At 32.4% G+C, this 21658-nt stretch overlaps 1 long non-coding RNA gene across 1 annotated transcript in view; it reads left to right on the top strand.

Annotated features, from left to right (window-relative positions):
* Positions 1 to 21658, top strand: part of LOC144577938 (uncharacterized) — a 74101-nt gene that overhangs the window by 22500 nt on the left and 29943 nt on the right. The window contains exon 2 of the long non-coding RNA XR_013522773.1: positions 7137 to 7195. This is a non-coding gene — a long non-coding RNA (uncharacterized LOC144577938). The remainder of the gene's footprint in view (positions 1 to 7136; positions 7196 to 21658) is intronic.

The raw sequence follows: 21658 nt of genomic DNA, 5'->3' as shown, positions 1-21658 counted from the left end.
TTTAAAAGTAAATTATACAAAGTAAGTTATAGGAAGTGTAAAAGTTACAGAAATAATAGGCAGCATATATTAAAAGAAATTAAAGATGTATGTGAATCCAGAATAAGAATTATGACATTCAGCAACCTACCTTATGTGATCGTTGGGAGAATAAATTGGAATACTTGAGTGTTAAATGATCAATATATTCATTGAACCAAAGTATTTATTTTGGTTATTACTGTTGTTACTATTTCATCTATTTATTCAGCAAACATTGAGTGGCTTCTGTATTTCTGATATTGTATGCTTTCTGGACTCTGGGTTTGCTTATCACCGTCACAGTCCTTTAAGCAATGCTTAAAGTTGGCGAAGCATTGCTCTAGAAGACAGGCAAATAAGCAAGGCTTAAGGGTAGGGTCAAGACTGGAGGTTTATATAGTTGAGACAGTTGATGTGAAAGATATAAGAGGTAAAGGCATAGTCACACTATATACATATTTGCATATATAGATAAAAGTATAATATATATGTATATGTATGTATATATGTATATGTGTATATATATGTATATGGGTGTGTATATGTGTGTGTGTGTGTGTGTGTGTGTGTGTGTGTAGAGAGAGAGAGAGGTATAGATATACACTTATCCATGTATTTATACTGTGGTTTAAGATTTAACATTCATTATCATCAGTGTTTGTGTCTAATAATGCTGAGAAAATCATTCTGATATTTATACCAATTCTTTATTATTTGTAACTAAGATTAAGGTAAAAATGCAACTTATCTTATTGAATGAGGACTAATACATGATATGATATGATATTCATTTTAGTCAATGTTCCGACTCCTGTTGAGTGTACCAGACAATATATTGCTGCTTTGGATTGTCTCTACAACATTCAAAAAAATTTAAAGCTGTAAGGCAATTTTAACTTTCTAATTAGAAATTAGATAATATCACATGGGATTCTACACAAATTATATAAAAAGGAAATATAGACTTTCTACAATTAATAAACTCACAAATGAATAATTTGAAATTTGAACCAATGAGATAGTTGCATTCACTTGTACCAAATATGAAGGGTTAAATATTTGAGGAAGAAACCAGTTCATTTAAATTCTATTACCATGGTATTTCCTGTTGTTTGATGCTCTAAATCTTGACATGCAACAAAAGCTTTTACATAGCTGTACTAAATAAGAGAAAGAACCAGAGATTATTCTCCTTAAAACAGATGTAAAAATTTTGGATTAAGATACATTGAGGTAGATATAGAAATTGACTTCTGTCTTTAAAATTTTGTGTTGAAAGATGTTTTCATGCAATGAGGAAAGAAAAAACATTCACTTTTTATCTAAAAGTTAATATAGATATTCTAAGTCAAGATAATGTATGTAACAAATATTAAATTTTCTATCCTCCAACTAGAGATCTTGAAGATAAAATGTGAATATAATAATTAAACATGTACCTGAACTTAAAAAAATTAATACAGACAAGAAACAGAAAATACAGAAAGCATGGGTTGAAGTACTACAGAAATGGCTTGTGGGAGTTGAAGACGGGCGGGGAGTCCATCAGTTAGAGGATGGAGTCAAATTAAATCTCCATATGGTGTGAGACTGGGCTGCATGTGCAATCAGAACTGATTCATTAATGTAAGCTGATTTACATCAATACTAGCATCTTTTGAAATCATCTCCCAGAGATAATACTTATATATTTAAATCAGAACCTCATTAACAAGAACTACAAAGCTATGATAAAACTAATAAATATAATCTAAAGACAAAAAATTAAAATAAAGAATTGGACAAATGTCACAATTTGAAAATTTTTGATTAATTGTCTTTAAATTTTATAAGAGGTAAATTTGGAATTAGCAACAGTGATTTCAAAATAAGAGCTTATAAAACAAAATCTGCTTGGTTATACAAACTGAAAACTATCTGAACAACTACCAATAGCACAACAGATACATACATTGTGACATATTCATATTTTCACTCTGTCATACTATTCACTGATGAGCTATTATCCAATGCACGAAATAAAAGGGAGCTTCTGGGTCCTGATAATATTGTACTTCTTGATTTGAATACATATTATATGAGTTTTTATTTTGGGCAAATTCATCAATATTTCCAATTGTAATATGTACATATTTGTGGATTTATATAACACTTCCAATCTTTTAAACACGTAGTTGATCATCAGAAAAACAACATACTGAAAATAAAAAATGTAGTCACTGAAATTGTAAAGGCAATAGTTGGGTTAGTTGGCAGACGTGAAACATGTAAATAGGGAATTAACAGATTAGTAGTCAATACCTATAAAGCTCTATTTGCCAGGCAGTGTTTTGACCACATAACACATTGATTATTTAGTCATCACAACACTGTCCCCTTTTTGCAAATGAGAAGATTAAAGGACATAAGAGTTAAACAGTGTTCCCCAAAATACTTGGTAGTTTTCAATTAAGAGATGATCCTAGATTCTGACCAAGGTGTTCTGGTTCCAGAGTCCAAGTCTTAACTGCATATCTGTATTTATTGCTTTACATTTCCAAGACTGTAACTGAGAAATTCACCAACAACACAGTGATGATTATATGTCATTTCATTTAACAAATATGAATTGAGTACCTGCAGTGAGTCAACCACTGTTCTAGGCATTTGGGATGCATTAGTTGTTGTGGTGGGGGAGAAAAGAAACAGACAAATACCTCTGTTTATATGGATCCTGTATCATTTGCTAGAAGGTAAAAAAGATATAGAAAGGGATTGAATCATTTTGTTAGGTGAGAAATCAAAATTCAGCTGTTGTACCAATAGTCCAATAACATTTTCAGAAAAAGGATACAGGGCATGGTGCAGAGGCAAAATTCTAAACCATATGGTTGAAGAATTTCCTGTAACTTTATAAAATTTATAAGGAAAATTTTAAATCCTTAATTTGACCATAACATTCAATGAAAGTTTTATATCTTATCATTTATACTTTTTCCCTAAAGTTCTTGCAAATTTTAAAAAATGTATTTACTTTTAACTGACACAATTAATTATGTATATTTGTAGGATACCCTATGATGTTCTGACATATGTATATATTGCAGAAAAATTTAATAAAGCTAATTAACATATCTATCACCTCACCAATTTATCTTTTTCATGGTTAGAATGTTAAAAACCTATTATTTTTGCAATTTTAAAACATATGCCATTACATAGATTTACCTCTACATAACTTTAACTTTGGGGGCCAATTGTGAGTGGAACTGTTTTCCAAATTGTATCTAATTATTTACGATAAATGAGAATTATTTCAAATTATGTTTCTCATGTCAAATCAAAAGTAACTGTTAGATCTAAACTACTAAAACATAATCTACAGATCTTGTGCTTACTATATAGACTATCAAAACTCTTAAAGAACAATTGCGTTTGTTTCTCAGAAGTCATGCCTGTTGCATTCATGTATAATAGATACTTACACTTTTTGCCTACCAAGAATCTTTGAACACTTCAGTTTTGTTTGGATAATATTTCACATTTCATCCTTCCTATTGAATATACATATTAATCATTGATTTTCCTAGCATAACTCTCAGCTGGAGCTAAAAAACACAAATTATGCTTTTAAAATCTGATAGAATTTTCTTAGATATTTAAATACATTGCAGCACAATTTATGTATAGTAACATGCATCAATTTTAAGTGTAGAGGTAATGATTTTGGACAAAAGTTTAAAGCCATGTGTCCACCATCCCAATCAAAATGCTTTCCTACACCAAAAAGTTTCATCATAAATTCACCCAACTTCCACTTCAGGAACAAAATTATCTGATCAATATTCAATATAGGTTAATTTTTTTTGACAGTACTCAAACTTCATAACAATGGAAAATATACTATGCAATAATTGATATCTTGGTTTCTTTTACCAACATAATACAGTCACATGACATTTAATGATGGGGATATGTTCTGAAAATTGCATGGTTAAGTGAATTTTTCATCATACAAACTTTATAGACTGTACTTGCACAAACTTAGATGGTATAGCTTACCATACACATAGTATGAAAAGCCTATTGCTCCTAGGGTACATACCTATATAGCATGTTACTATAAAATGGGTAGAGTAAAATTACACTATAAAAAGTAAAAACTGATACACCTGTATAAGGCAGCATAATTATCTATCTTTTGAGACCACCACTGACAAAATGTTACATGGTGCATGACTATATTTCAGACATTTATCTATGTTGTTGATTGTATTAATACATTCTTTTTCATTGCTGAACAATGTTCACTATATGGATATATCACAATTTGTTTATCCATGTGTTATTTTGCTGGACATTTATGTTGTTTCAAATATTTGCCTATTACTAACTAGTAGAGGCAAAGCTCTGTGAACATTTTTATGCAAGTACTTTTTAAACATATCTAAAAATTGACCTTGGATGTAGAATTTATGTAGGAGCAGAATCACTTGTTCATGTGTTAAGTGTAGACTTAACTTTATAAGAAACTGCCAAGGTGTTTTCTACAGTAATTATATTACTTGACACTCACACTAGCCATATATGACTTTCAGTAACTTTACGTCTTCGTCAACACTTAATATTATCTGTCTTTTAACTTTCAGGCATTCTAGCTACCATATAGTAAAATGTATGGTTTCAATTTGTATTTCCTGATGACTAAAGATGGTGAGCCTTTTTCTAGTACTTATCTTTTCTGTATCTTCATATGTATAGTGCTATTCAAGTTTTTGCCATTATTTTTGTTGCTGTTGTTTTTAATATTGTCTGAAAATTATGATCTATATTCTGAGCACAAGTCTTTTGTGATATATATGAAATGCAAATATGCCCTCATAGTCTGTGGCTTGCCTTTTCATTTTCTCAACCCTGTATTCTGATGAATTACAACTTTAACAGCTGCTGAAGTTCATTTTACCAAAGTTTTCTTTTAAATGTAGTGTTTTGTGTTTCCTGTCTAAGAAATCTGTGCATAGTTGAGAAATTTTCCTCTGCTTTTCTTAGAAAAGAAGCTTAATAAGTTTACCTTTGAAATTCAGGCCTATGACTGTTATCCATTTTAAGTTAACTTTCATACATTGTGTATGGTAGGGTTCTAGGTTTTTGTTTGTTTCCAAAGGAATTTTTTTTGGAGAAAAATTTAATAAAGCTAAGACTTTATTAAATACTCAGATATTTCACTTTAACTGAATGAAAAGACTTCTCATTTACACCTAACTCCTACCCTGTAATTACTTTAACCCTATTGTTAAAAAGCCTTGACCATATATGTATAGCTTTATTTCTGAACTCAGTTCAATTACACTGAAATTAAATATATTTACAGTGAGTCTTGATATCCAAAATATGTCTTCACCTTCACTTTTGTTTACGGAATTATTTGGGCAATGATAAACATTTTGCATTACTGAATAATTTTCAAATGTGTGGAGTCTCTTTCTCCCAGGCTGGAGTGCAGTGGCGTGATCTTGGCTCACTGCAACCTCTGTGCCTCCCTGGTTCAAGTGATTCTCCTGCCTCAGCCTCCCAATTAGTTGGGATTACAAGCACGCCCTGTCATGCCCAACTAATTTTTGTATTTTTAGTAGAGACAGGTTTCACCATATTGGTCAGGCTACCCTTGAACTCCTGACCTCATGTTCCACCCACCTCAGCATCCCAAAGTGTTGGGATTACAGGTGTGAACCACTGAGCCTGGCCAAGTTATACAAAAATTTTCTTGGATTTTGACTGGACTAGTGCTACATCAATTTTCAGTTAATTCACATCCAAACAATATTTTCTTCCAATCAAAGAATGTGCTGTCTCTAAATCTACATAGACATTCTATTATTTCTCTAAGAAGAGTTTTATAGTTTTCAATGAATAAGTCTAGTATATATATTACATTCCCTTTGCATATCTTATGTTTCCTGATATTATATAACTAGTTTTAAGTTACATTATCTAAAAATTTTGGATATGCATGTTTGTGTGGTGACCTTGGTTCTTATGGCCTTACTAAATTCACATACACATTTTTGTAAGTTTATTTTTTTGTGTGTATAAATTGTATAGTTAACATTTTTCTAAATAAAAACAATTGTACTTCTCCTGGATGCTTTTTGATAATAGAGTGTTGGAGAATGACATAGGGACGCCTTATTATCTTACTCAAATCTCTACCTGTCGAATAGGAGTGGGAAGAGCCAACATATTTGCTTTGTTTTGTATTAGCAAGGAAAGCGCCCAACATTTCAAATCTAAATATGATGTTGTAGGCTTTTGCTTAAAAGTGCTCTTGTTAAGCAAGAAGGAATTCCTTTATATTCCTATAATTCTGATTTATTTTTTGTGAATGATGTTAGTTTTGATAAATATTTTTCTGGCTCTATTGAGAGCCTTATGGGATTTTTCTTTTATTCTGTTGTGATAAATTTTACTAATAAATTTTCTAATGTTAATAAAGCTTTACATTGGTGGTATAAACCCTAGCTGATTGTGATATACAGCAATAACATGTTACTATATTTAATTTGATATTATTTTATTAAATATTTTTGCAACTTAAAAGCTATTACTCTGAAGTGTTATTTTTTAGTAAGACCTTTCTCTGGATTTGGCCTCAGGGAGGCTGGCTCTCTAAAATAAGTTGAAAAATATTTGTTCTTTATGAGAAAAATCATAAGATTATATAATTGGTATTAAACCATTCTTAGTATAATTTTAAATGATTTTTTACATAAATTTATGATAGTGGCAGGAGGCAGACAAATTCCTAGGCAGATAAGGGTGAATCCCTGGTGAAACTCAACCTTCAAGCCAAAGGCAGCCAGAAGACTGAAAACCAGGCTTTCAGTTCCAAGCAGAATCCATGACCCAGAGTGAGAACTTCCTTGATGCCTTTCAGCTAGTCAATTGGTGCTTTTCCAGGGCTGCCAAAGGACTGACCAGAAAGCACTTTGTCCATTCTGAGCTCATAAAAACCCTGAACTCAGTCACATGTCAGGACTACCCACCTGTTGGTAGAAAATACCCATTTTGAATCTCCTCTCTGCTGAGAGCTGTTCTGGCACTCACTAACACTCTTCTCTGCCTTTCTCACCCTCCAGGTGTCTGTGTAACCTCATTCTTCCTGAATGCAGGACAAGAACTTGGGACCCATTGTAGGGTGAGTGTAAAACAGACTGTAACACATTCCTGGCCAGCTCACTGAGCTGTGGGTTATGACAAGATTACATTTCTCAGATTTTGGCAGGAAGAGCAGTGACCCTTCTAGGGGCTCAGTTCTCATGATTTCCTGAGCCAGAGCTATAACACTATAGCCCTCCTGCCTTCTGCTTGCATAAGGTGTCCACCCCATGTGATGCAAAGTGGTGGTGGGATCAAGCCAGCCTGGAAACCATGGGCCTGAGCAAGGTATCAGGACTAATTGAGTTGAAAACATACCCCTGACTCCCACTTGCCAAGCTGGTAGCAGTGGGAAAGACAGAGCTTAGTATCCCCCCAACCAGTCCCTTGGGGATCTGTGATTGTCGGCATCTCCAAGTTTTTATGAGCCACCATGCTCCCCTCATCCAGATGCTAGCACCTGCAGTGGAAGCCACTTGTAGTATGCCTGATTCAACTGCAGCTTTGCGCAAAGCCAGTGCCTGGAGCAGCCTGTCCCACTGCAATGGTTGACTCCTAGGCTGTACACAGTGGCCAAACCCCATGCTCACTTGCTTACACACCCCTCACTGCTCTATGGCTGGCTTACCCTTGACAGGCATGAGATCTGGGCTGGTAGCAATAGAGGAACACAGCCTGCTGAACTCAGTGGATGGAACAAGCCCAGTGGGCATGAGTGAAACTCAAGTCACAGAGGTTTTGGCTGGTGAAACATTACCAAGTGAAACTCAAGTCACAGAGGTTTTGGCTGGTGAAACATTACCAAAGGATCATAGGACATTTATACAATAATGCAAAAATGATAAAACAGTATAATCTATTTTTACTTCACAAATAACTTGTGCTCACTTATATTACTCTCGTTTTAATTGTAGAGTTTATTGCTACTAGTCTTAAAGATTCAAGTGTGATTTACAGATATTTAAAAACTAAGAATTTAACCTTTGTATTATCTACACATTTACCATTTCCAGCATTCTTTAATCCTTTGTGTTGATCTAACTTATAATCTATTATCATTCTCCTATTTGCTGAACCCTATGAAATTTCTTTTATGCATATGGTCTGCCTATAAATTCTTTCACCCCTTTCTGTGTTCTTACTTCACCATCACTTCACTTCTTAAAATTGTTGATATGCCAGTAAAAGCAGTGCTCATAAGGAAATTTACTGAATTAAGTTCATACATTAGAAAAACAGAAAGACCTACAAATAGCCAAATCTTCTACCTTGAAACATCAGAAAAAGAAGATAAATTTAAGCCAAATATCAGCAGGATGACAAAAATTTAAAAACTAGAGCACAAACCAATCATTTAAAAACAGGAAATCAACAATAAAAGACACCAAGAAAACCAAAAACTGGATAAAATATAGCCTACTAAACAAAAAAGGGAAAGCATCATTACAAGGTTCAGAAACGAAAGAGTTATTCCTATTCTCATAGATATTAAAATTTTAGATAAAAGAATATTGTGAGTAACTTCATGACCACAAATTTGAAAACTTTAAGTGGACACTTTCTTTGAAAGACTTTATAATAAAAACCCCATACAGCAGTAGATAATCGTAATAGGACTTTATTTATTAAAGTAATAGGACCAAAAACTTATCATTTTGAAAAAAATAAAAACATCAAACCAGACAGATTCACCGCTAATTTCCACCAAATTTTTAAGCAATAAACTATACCAGTACAGCAATGTCTATTTCAGAGAATAGAAGGATGGGTAAAGCTTCTGCACTCATCCTGTGAGATCTGTGTTACCTCAATACTAAAAACAAATAACCAGCAAGCATCATGATGACAGCATCAAATTCACACATAAAAATATTAACCTTAAATGTAAATGAGCTAAATTCCCAGCTAAAAGACATAGACTGGCAAAGTGGATAGAGTCAAGGCCCATCATTGTGCTATATTCAGGAGACCCATCTCACATGCAAAGACAGACATGGGCTCAAAATAAAGGGATGGAGGAATATTTACCAAAGAAATGGAAAGCCAAAGAAAAAAAAGCAGGGTTTGCAATCCTAGCCTCTAATAAAACAGACTTTAAACCAAAGAAGATCAAAAAAGACAAAGAAGGGCATTACATAATGGTAAAGGTACCAATGCAACAAGAAAAGCTAACAATCCTAAATATATAATGTACCCAATACAGGAGCAGCCAGATTCATAAAACAAGTTCTTAGAGACTCGCAAAGAGACTTGGACTCCCACACAATAACAGTGGGAGACTTTAACACCTTACTGTCAATATTACACAGATCCACAAGACAGAAAATTAACAAGGATATTCAGGACTTGAATTCAGCTCTGGACCAAGCAGACCTAATAGACATCTACAGAACTCTCCATCTCAAATTAATGGAATATACATTCTTCTCAGTGCCACATAGCATGTATTATAAAATTGGCTGCATAATTGGAAATAAAACACTCCTCTGCAAATGCCAAATAATGGAAATCATAATAGTTTGTCAGACTACAGTGCAATCAAAGTAGAACTCAGAATTAAGAAACTCACTCAAAACCACACAACTACATGGAAATTGAACAACCTGCTCCTGAATGACTACTGGGTAAATAACAAAATTAAGGCAGAAATAAAGAAGTTCTTTGAAACCAAAGAACAAAGAGACAGTATAATACAATCTCTGGGACACAGCTAAAGCACTGCTAAGAGGGAAATTTATGGCAATAAATGTTCACATTAGAAAGCTGGAAAAGATCTGAAATCGATTCCTTAACATCACAATTAAAAAAAAAAAAACTAGAGAAGAGCAAACAAATTCAAAAACTAAAAGATGACAAGAAATAATTAAGATCAGAGCAGAACTGAAGGAGATAGAGACAGAAAAAAAAAAAAAAAAAACCTTCAAAAATTCGGTGAATCCAGGAGCTGGTTTTTTGAAAAGATTAAGAAAATAGATCACTAGCCAGACTAATAAAGAAAAAAAGAGAGAAGAAACAGACACAATAAAAATAATAAAACATATACCACCACTGATCCCACAGAAATACAAACTTCCATCATATAATACTATAAACACTTCTGTGCAAATAAACTGGAAAATCTGGAAGATATGGATAAATTCCTGCACACAAACACCCTCCCAAGACTAAATCAGGAAGAAGTCAAATCTCTGACTAGCTCAGTAACAAATTCTGAAATTGAGGTAGCAATTAATAGCCCACCAACCAAAAAACACCCAGGACCAGATGGATTCACAGCCAAATTACACCAGAGGTAGAAAGAGGAGCTGGTACCATTCCTTCAGAAACTATTCCAAACAACAGAAAAAGAGGGACTCCTCTTTACTTCATTTTATGAGTCCAGCATCATCCTGATTCCAAAACCTGGCAGAGACACAACAAAAAAAGAAAATTTCAGGCCAACATCCCTGATAAACATCAATGCAAAAATCTTCAATAAAATACTGGCAAATTGAATCCAGCAGCACATTAAAAAGCTTATCTAGCACAATCAAGTCAGCTTCATCTTTGGGATGCAAACCTAGTTCAACAAACATAAATAGATAAACATAATCCATCACATAAACAGAACCATTGACAAAAACCACGATTATCTCAATAGATGCAAAAAAATACTTTAATAATATTCAACATCCTTTAATGCTAAAAACTGTCAAAAAACTAGGTATCAATGGAACGTGTCTGAAAATAATAAGACCTATTTATGATGAACCCATAGTCAATATCATACTGAATGGGGAAAAGCTGGAGGCATTCCCTTTGAAAATCTGCACAAGACAAGTGCATCCTGTCTCACCACTCCTATTCAACACAGTATTGGAAGTTCCTGCTAAGGCAATTAGGCAAAAGAAAGAAATAAATGGTATTCAAATGAAAGAGAGGAAGTCATTGTCTCTGGTTGCACATAACATGATCCTGTATCTAGAAAACCCCATTATCTCAGCCCCAAAACTCCGTAAGCTGATAAGCAACTTCAGCAGTCTCAGGATACAAAATCAATGTACAAAAATCACAAGCATTCCTAACAACAAACAAACAGAGAGTCAAATCATGAGTGAACTCCCATTCACAATTGCTACAAAGAGCATAAAATACCTAGGATTACAACTTACAAGAAACATGAAGGACCTCTTCAAGAAGAACTACAAACAATTGTTCGAGGAAGTGAGAAAGGACAGAAGCAAATGGAAAAACAGTTCCATGCTAATGGAAAGGAAGAATCGATATCATGAAAATGGTGATAGCGCTCAAAGTAATTTATAGATTCAATGCTATTCCCACCAAGCTACCATTGACTTTCTTCACAAAATTAGATAAAACTAATTTAAATTTCATATGGATCCAAAAAGAGCCCATATAACCAAGACAATCCTAAGTAAAAAGAACAAAGCCAGAGGCAGCATGAAATCTGACTTATATTACAAGCCTACAATAACCAAAACAGCATTGTACTGATACCAAAGCAGATATATAGACCAATGGAACACAACAGAGACCTCAGAAATAACACCACACATCTCCATCCATCTGCTCTTTGACAAACCTGACAAAAACAAGCAATGGGGAAAGGATTCCCTATTTAATAAATGGTGCTAGGAAAACTGGCTAGGCATGTGCAGAAAACAGAAACTCGATGCCTTCCTTAACCTTATACAAAAATTAACTCAAGATGGATTAAGACTGAAATGTAAAACCCCAGACCATGAACACCCTGGAAGAAAACCTAGGCAATACCATTCAGGACATAGGCATGAACAAAGACTTCATTACTAAAACACCAAATAAAGTGGCAACAAAAGCAAAAATTGACAAATGGCATCTAATTAAACTAAAGAGCTTCTGAACAGCAAAAGAAACTAACATCAGAGTGAACAGGCAACCTGCAGAATGGGAGAAAATTTTTGCAATCTACTCATCTGACAAATGTCTAATATCCAGAATCTGCAAGGAACTTAAATTTACAAGAACAAAACAAACAAACTCATCAAAAGGTGGGCAAATCATATGAACAAACACTTCTCAAAAGAAGACATTTATGAGTCCAACAAATAAATGAAAAAAAAATGCATCGCTGGTCATTAGAAAAATGCAAATCAAAACCACAATGAGATAGTATCTCATGCCAGTTAGAATGGCGATCATTAAAAAGTCAAGAAATGACAGATGCTGGTGAGGCTATGGAGAAGTAGAAATGCTTGTACACTGTTGTTGGGAATGTAACTTAGTTCAACCATTGTGGAAGACAGCAGGTCAATTCTTCAAAGATCTCCAATCAGAAGTATCATTTGACCCAGCAATCTCATCATCACTGGGTATATACCCAAAATATTATAAATCATTCTACTATAAAGACACATGCACACATATGTTATATGCAGCACTATTAATAATACCAAAGTCTTGGAACCAGCCCAATGGCCATCAATGATAGACTGGATAAAGACAATGTGGCACATAAACACCATGGAATATGATGCAGCCATAAAAAAGGATGACTTCATGTCCTTTGCAGGGACATAGATGAATCTGGAAACCATCATTCTCAGCAAACTAACACAGGAACAGAAAACTAAACACCACATGTTCTCACTCAGAAGTGGGAGATGAACAATGAGAGTACATGAACACAGGAAGGGGAACATCACACTGGGTCCTGTTGTGGGGTACAGGGGCGAAGGGAGGGAGAGCATTCAGACAAGAATGCATGCAGGGCTTAAAACCTAGACGATGGGTTGATAGATGCAGCAAAAAAGTACCACGGCACATGAATCCTATGTAACAAACCTTCACGTTCTACGCAAGCATCACAGAACTTAAAGTAAAATAAAAATAAATAAAAACAAATCAGGACATAACAAAGACAAACTACAGCCCAATATCTCTCACAAATATATATGCAAAACAATCAACAAAATATTAGCAAATCAAATATAACAATGTATTAAAAGAATTATACACCATGTATTTCAGGTATTCACATTCATGAAACACAGTTTCAGCCATTAGAAATAGAGAAGAACATTCCCAGCTTTACAAAGAACATCTACAAAAATTGTATAGGTAGCATCATCTTCAATGGTAGGAAATCTCCTGGTGACAATTTACCCTAGGATCAGGAACGGGAAATCCTCTCTCAACACTCCTATTCAGCAAGGAACTAAAATTCCTACATAGTGAAATAGGACACTGAAAGGAAATAAAATATAAATGTTTGGGGGAAAAAGTATACTGACATGATTGTCTCTGTAGAAAATCCCAAAGAATTCACCAGAAACTTCTGAAATTTCTAAGTGAGTATGTCATGGACACAGACACAAGATTCATATATAAAAGTGAATTGCTTTCCTAATCAAAAATAAACAACTGAAATTTGAAATTAAAAACTGTAATACCATTTTGCAATAGTACCAAAACTTTTAAATAACTACAAATCTAACAAAATGTGTGCAATACATGTATGTAAAAAACTCCAAAAAGTTAAAAAATTTAAAAAAAAACACAGAACTAAGTGAATGGAGAGATGTACTATGCTTGTTGCCTGGATAATTCAACATTTTAAGGTGTTAATTTTTCACAGATTACCTATAGATTCAATGTGTAACTACAACCCAAAGCCCAGAAAGCCATTTTATAAATAAATTGATGCTATAGTTTTATAGGAAAGTAAAATATCTGGAATAGCCAACATGATTCTAAAGAGGAAGGACAAAGTTAGAGGTCGCATATTACCCGACTGAAAGCTTAATGCATAGGTACAGTAATCAGGACACAATGTTATTGCCAAAAGAACAGAAACAGACATAAATAAAACAGAATAGTCAATTTAAAATATACCTGTGCAAACATAGTTAATTGGTATTTTACCAATGATCAAAGGCAAATTGAATGGAGAAAGGGTAATCTTTTCAGTAAATGGTGCTGGAACGCTGAATATATACATAAAAAAATGATTCTAGACTCATATCTACAACCTTCACAAAAATTCATAAAAAGTAGATGACAGACCTAAATATAATATGCAAAATTATAAAACTCTTAGAAAATAAAACTGGGTAATATCTTTGTGAATTTGGATTTGACGGTACTTTTTAGATACAGGAAAAAGTCATAATACATGAAAACAAGTAATAATTTGGACTTCCTTAAAATTAAGCACTTTTGCTCTGAGAAAGACAATGTCAAGAAAATGAGAGGGTGAGTCACAAACTGGGTGAAAATATTTGTAAAATATATGTCTTATGAAGGAATCCTACCCAAAATAAACATGTAACTCCTGAAACTCAATAATATGAAAATAAACCACCTGATTACAAAATAGAAAATAGATCTGGTACCTCATCAAAAAAGATATACAATTGGCCCATAAGCATATAAAGTGATGTTTATTTGATCTTAATACATATCACACTTATTAAAAAGGATAAAATCCAAATATGCCAGCAATATCAATTTTTGGCTAGGAGATAGAGCAATAGGAATTCTCTTTCATTGCTGGTGATGATGTCAAATGTTACATTCACTTTGGAGGACAGATAGGAAACATATTCCTGTCATATGGTCCAATATTTGTATTCCTTGGTACCTACCTAATTGATTTAAAACAGGAAGAAATGTTCATAGCAAGCTTATTCTTAATTGCCTAAACTTGGAAATCACCAAGATGTAAATGAATTAGCAAATTGCTATACATTCATACAATGCAGTACTATTTATGATAAATAGAAATGAGCTATCAAGGCATGAAATGGATAAAACAAATGCATATTTCTAGGAGAAAGAAAACAGTCTGAGAGGCTACATACTCTATGATTCAAGTTATATGACATTCTGGAGAAAGCAAACTTATAAAGACGCTAAAAAGATTAATTGCTACCAAGTATCCTGATGAAGAAGGTAAAGCACAGGGGAATTTTTAGGGTAGTGAAAATCTTCAGTATGATAGTTGTATGATGGATACCTGACTTTACATACAAAACAAAACTCATATAACTTCACAGAACAAACAGTGAGCCTTAATGTGGAGGTAGAAAAAAAGACAAACATTTTGTTAGTTGAGGGTCCCCATAATAGAATGCTAGCTTTAACCAAAGATTCTAACCATACTCTGGTTATGAATAACTAATGTACAAAATAAGCTTATTGGGATAAGGATGGGGGGGATACATATTAACCCAAATAATTTTGAAGATGAATGCAATATCAGAATAGTATTCTGATACTGCTATATGTGTATACTAGAATTCATCAATTAAGTAAATGGAAGATGGTTGGAGTCAGCCTACTTCATACAGGAGTGGGAGTTTACATATAAGCAAGAGAAAAATGCCAGAATAACCCATATACTAATGGATGATATTCAGGTACATGAATATGAACTTACTAATATAGACACAGATGGTTACATATAGAAATATGTATGTATGTGTGTATATATACTGGTTAGGATATACACACACATTTCTTTTCCATTGATGGAGAATGTCTAGAAGCAGTGAAATCTCTGCTATGTAGCAATGGTCACACAGAACCTAGACCTTCGTTTCTAATACTATTCTTCAGTGGAAAGAACCAGGATTCCTTGGATTAAAATAATTGATTCTAGGACTGGGTCAGAAAATACACAAGAGTCTGAAGTATCTCACAGTGCCAGAAAGTAATGAAGTCAGGCTACTTCATATCACACTGGAAGTTTACATATAAGAGAAGAATGTCCTTTAACAAAAATAACATGCCCTTGGCTAGAGGTATATTAAAAAACACACAGGAGCAAAATGAAAGAGATCCCACTCAAAGCAAGAACAATTTGAATAAAGTAGTACTAGATTATAACCCAAAGTATAAGATTAAATACCTATGAGTCCATATTAAGATAGATAAATGAGTACATAAAAGGGTAGAAGAGGAAAATCTACCATACAGAAAAATTCCAAATGATTTATGTAGATATTTCATGCTCAGGAAGGGAGCAGAACTCTTATTCTTTAGTGTGGACTGCTCATTGTCACTTCATTACAAAGAATAGAGCATGGAAAGAGGAAAAATCACATTACAGTGGACAAAGCTGATGAGTACTACCTGTGCCAGATAAGAAATATTAACAACAACAGCAATAGGTCATGTGATAATGTATACTCTTGATTTGATGTGATGAAAAGAGCACTTTACTTACCATCTTTCTCCCTCAAACCCATAGTCCTACTTTAATTACACAAAAAAATTAGACAAATCCTAATATAGGAACATTCTACAAATTACCTGACCAGTAAAATCGGGAAATGTCAAAGTCATCAAAATAAGGGAAATCTAATAAACTGTCACAGCCAAGATGAGCCAAAGGTGATGTGACACAAAAATGTAATATGGTATCCTAAATGGAATCTCAAAACAGAAAAAAAAGTGAAAACTAGTGAAGTCTGAATAAAATATAAATGAGTTATTAATAATGAATCAATATTAGATCACTGGTTCATTACTATTCACAAATATACTTGTCATATTAACATATGTAAATTTAATAGAAAGGAAACTGAGCACAGGGTATATATGAACTCTCTACACTAACTTCACAAGTTTTCTCTATACATCATAAACCATTATAAAAAATAGATTTTATTTTAGAAATGTTATTTTGTTAACTGTTATAAATGCATTAAAATGTAAATGCATGTAACATTTGTTATCTCCAGGTGGTGATATTATAAATGTTTTGCAATTTTTGTGCATGTCCATTTTTGGCATTGAGGCTACTTTTTAATTTTAAAAAGTTACTTTACACATTAAAAAGTGTTACTATACACACTAAAAAGTAGATATTCAAGCAAAATGAACTAAAAATATATGTGTAAGTATATGTGTGTAGACAAGTAAAATATGTATTTTGTGTGCATTATATTTAATTATATATGCATATATATGTATGCACATAATATTGGCCTTAATTTAGTAAATACAAGTGCATATTAATAATATTTTATTTATAATCTTCAGTCTGGAGATAATTACTTAAGCCTTAATAGAGCAAAAGAAAAGTTAAAAAGCATTCCTTAATACATTGTATTAACATTGAAGAAATTAAATATGAATTTGAATATAGAAATATAAATTAATATATTACATTAATATTTAAATGTGAATATATATATTTATTAATATAATAAACTAGTACTTCAAACAATAAGACTATTCAAACTAATATGCTTTTTATCCAATTCATTACAATTTTTCTGAGAACAATGAAAGTTTGATTATATATTTTATGATGATTAGAAATACCATTTTTATTATAGTCACCTCCACATTTTAGCTGATTGAACCAAGAATCTTATTAACAATGAGAAACTGGAAACAAATGGTAATATTTTAATCTTATCAAAATATTTGTTTTTACAATTGTGTCACTGTAATTAAAATGACTAAAAATAAAAATAAACATTACTCATTTGGCTTTATATGTCTCTAAAATAGTACTCCAGTACTAATTTCATATAAAATTAAGTATTTCTAGGATACTCTATCTCTAGGAGATTTACTGATAATTTAATCAAAAGACATTTGTGGAAGGAGCATTTAAACCAGCTCTAAGCACAGAGGAATTGCTTAGCATTTTAATGTGCAGACAGACATCTACAAGTATCAAGACATCCAGAAAAACATATTCTCATGAAATAACCTGAATAAGGCACTAGGGCCCAATTCTGGAGCAACAGAGATAAATGACTTTTAGACAGATAATTCAAAATAGCAGTGTTAAGAAAACTCAAACAAGTTCAAAATAACACAGAGAAGGAATTCAGAATGCTAGCAAATAAATTTAACAAAGAGTTTTAAATAATTTTAAAAAAATAAAACAGAAGTTTCAGAGCTGAAAAATGCAATTAGCATACTGAAGAATGCATCAGAGTCCCTTAACAGCAAAACTGATCAAGCAGAAGAAAGAATTCGTGGGGCTGAAGATAGAATATTTGAAAATACATAGTAAGGAGACAGAAGAAATAATAAATGAAGCATACCTATATGATTTAGAAAACAGCCTAAGAAGGGTAAATCTAAGAGTTACTGGACTTAAAGAGGAGGTAGATAAAGAGATACAAATAGAAAGTTTATTCAAAGGGACAATAACAGAGAACTTCCCAAACCTAGAGAAAGTACCTACAGACAAGTTAAAGAAGGTTATCAAATGCTAAGCAGATTTAACCCAAAGAAGACTACCTCAACACATTTAATAAGCAAACTCCTGAAGGTCAAGGATACCAAAAGAATTCTAAAAGCAGCCAGAGAAAAGAAACAACATATAATGGAGCTCCAGTATATCTGGTAGCATACTTTTTAGTGGAAACTATACAGGCAGACAGAGCAGCATGACATATTTAACATCGTGAAGGAAATAATAATAATAAACTTTCTACCCTAGAATAGTAGATCCAACAAAAGTATCCTTCAAACATAAAGGAGAAAGATTTTTCCAGACAAAATAAAAGCTCATGGATTTCGTCAACACCAGACTTGTCCTATAAGTAATGCTAAAGGGAGTACTTCAATTAGAAAGAAAAGGATGTTAATGAGCAACAAGTAATAACCTAAAGATACAGAACTTACATGTAATAGTAAGTACAAAGAAAACACAGAATGTGCTAACATTTTAACTGTGGTATATAAACTACAGTTTTCTTAAGTAGAAAGACTAAATGATGAACCAATGAAAAATAATAACCACAACATTTCAAGACATAATACAATAAGAAATAAATAGAAATGACAAAAAGTTAAAAGGGGAAGGAAATACGTTAAAGCATAGGTTTTTTATTAGTTTTATCCTTGCTTTTTTGTTTATGGAAATAGTGTTAAGTTGTTATAAGATTAAAATAAGGGCTTATAAAACAGCATTTGCAATCCTCATGGTAAACTAAAACTGAAACATTCGACAGATACACACAAAAAAATAAAAACAAGAAACTAAATCATATCACCAGAGAAAATTCCTTCACTAAAGGAATACAGGAACAACAACAACAACAACAAAAAAGGAACAGAAGACCACAAAACAACCAGAAAACAAATAAGAAAATGCCAGGAACAGTTCTTTAGATATTAATAACATTAAATGTAAATGGACTAAACTCTTCAATAAAAGACACAGAGTGGCAGAATGAATTAAAAAACTAGACTTACTGATTTGTTGCCTACAGGAAACACACTTGACCTATAAACACAGACATGTGAAACTGAAGTCATAGAAAAAGATATTTCATGTAAACAAAACCAACAAAGATCATAAGTGGCTATACTGATATTAGACAAAATCAATTTCAAGATCAAAACTATAAGAAGACACAAAAAAGGTCACTATATGATGACAAATGGGTCAATTAACTAAAAAGATATAATAATTTTAGATATATGTATATATGCAGCCAACACTGGAGCATTCACATATATAAAGGAAATACTTGAGCTAAAGAGAGAGATGGGCTTCAATACAATAGTAGCTGGAGACTTCAAGACTCCACTTTCAGCATTGGTCAGATCTCCCAGATAGAAAAATCAACAAAGAAACATCAGACTTAATCTGCACTGTAGATTAAATGGCTCTAGTAGATATTTAAGGAATATGTCACCCAAGGGCTGCAGAATACACATTATTTTCCACAGCATCTGGGTCATTTCCTAGGGTTGAACATATGTTAAGTCACAAAACAAGTCTTAACACATTCGAAAAACCTGAGATAATTTCAAACATTGTATCTGACCACAATGGAATGAAACTAAAAATGAATAATGAGAAATTTTGGACACTACACAAATACATGGAACTTAAAGCATATGCTCCTGAATGACCAGTTAATGAAAACAGTGGAGATTCAAAAATGTTTTATAAGAAATGCGAATGGAAATAAAACATGTCAAAACCTGTGGGATACAGCAGAAGCAGTGCTAAGAGGCAAGTTAATAGCTATAAATGCCAAGGGAAAAAAAATTCAAATATACAAGCTAACAGTGCATCTTAAAGAACTAGAAAAGCAAGAGCAAATAAAACCCAAAATTAATAGAGGAAAATATATAAAGATCAGAGCAGAAATAAATGAAATTGAAATGAAGAAAATACAAAAGATCAATAAAACAGTTGTTTTTTAAAAAATGTAAAACTGACAAATCTTTAGACTATAAAGAAAAATAGAGAAGATCCAAATAAATAAAATTAGAGATGAAAAAGAAGACATAACTGATGTTGCAAAATGTAAAGAATCATTAGTGACTATTATGAGAAATTATCTGCCAAGAAACTAAAAAACCTCAAGTAAATAGACAAATTTCTAGACACAAATAACCTACAAATATCTGAACCGGGAAGAAATCCAAAACCTGTACAGACCAATAACAACTAAGTACTATTCATCCATTTTAAAAAAAATGATATTCTGTAATTTGCAACAACATGGATGGAATTGGAGGTCATCATGTTAAGTGAAATAAACCAGGCACAGAAAGACAAACTTCACATGTTCTTATTTGTGGGATCTAAAAATCTAAACAATTGAACTCACAGACATAGAGACTGTTATCAGATGCTGAGAAGGTAGTGAGTGGGTAGGAGAGAAGTGAGTATGGTTAACAGGTACAAAAAAAAAATAGAAAAAATGAGTAAGACCTACTATTTTATAGCACAACAGGGAGGCTATAGTTAATAATTGAACATTTTAAAATAACTAAAAGAGTATAACTGTATTTGAAGACAGAATAAACAAACACTTGAGGGAATGGCTACCCCATTTTCTATGTTGTATTATACACTGCATGCCTTTATCAAAACATCCCATGTATTTCATATATACAGATACTGTACTCACAACAATTTAAAATAAAAATGTATTTTTAAAGGCTGTCTAAACTGCCAAAGTTATTCATCATATAGCTAAATTACTGACATTTAAATTATTATTGCATTAGACATCTGTATTTATTTTTCTCAACATCAGTTCCATATTTCTATTTATATAGCAAGTATATGCCTCATTTTATTAAGTAATTTTTAAATTAAAAAGACCTTTACTGTTCTAAATATTCAGGGTAAGGAATCACATTAAAATACTAATTTTTAAGATTATTATTTGAGAAATAAAAATAATTTCTCAGTACATGAAACATTTACAGTGCTAATGCTCATGGTTAATCTGAAATTTTTTTTAACTAGGGTGTAGTGTTCTAATAATTTGGTAAGAAACACATGAATAGTGAGAATACTGATTCCAAAATTTCTTAGAAACTTCATTTTGCTGTAAATAAAGCTAACTTTCATGTTGACTTACTTTCCCTATTGGGATGGATAAACCAGTTCCATAATACTATAATTATCTTGAATCATTGCCAGAATTCAAATTTAAGTACTGCTAAAATTTTTTTAAACCCTCATTAAATGTCTTCTCTAAACTCTTCTGTTTAGCAGATATATTTTTGCCGTATCAAAATT

The sequence above is a fragment of the Callithrix jacchus genome, chromosome 10, assembly GCF_049354715.1.
Source record: "Callithrix jacchus isolate 240 chromosome 10, calJac240_pri, whole genome shotgun sequence".
In the NCBI taxonomy this organism is placed as follows: domain Eukaryota; kingdom Metazoa; phylum Chordata; class Mammalia; order Primates; family Cebidae; genus Callithrix; species Callithrix jacchus.
Note: the sequence above shows the minus strand (reverse complement) of the source record. Positions and strands in the feature narration are given on the sequence as shown.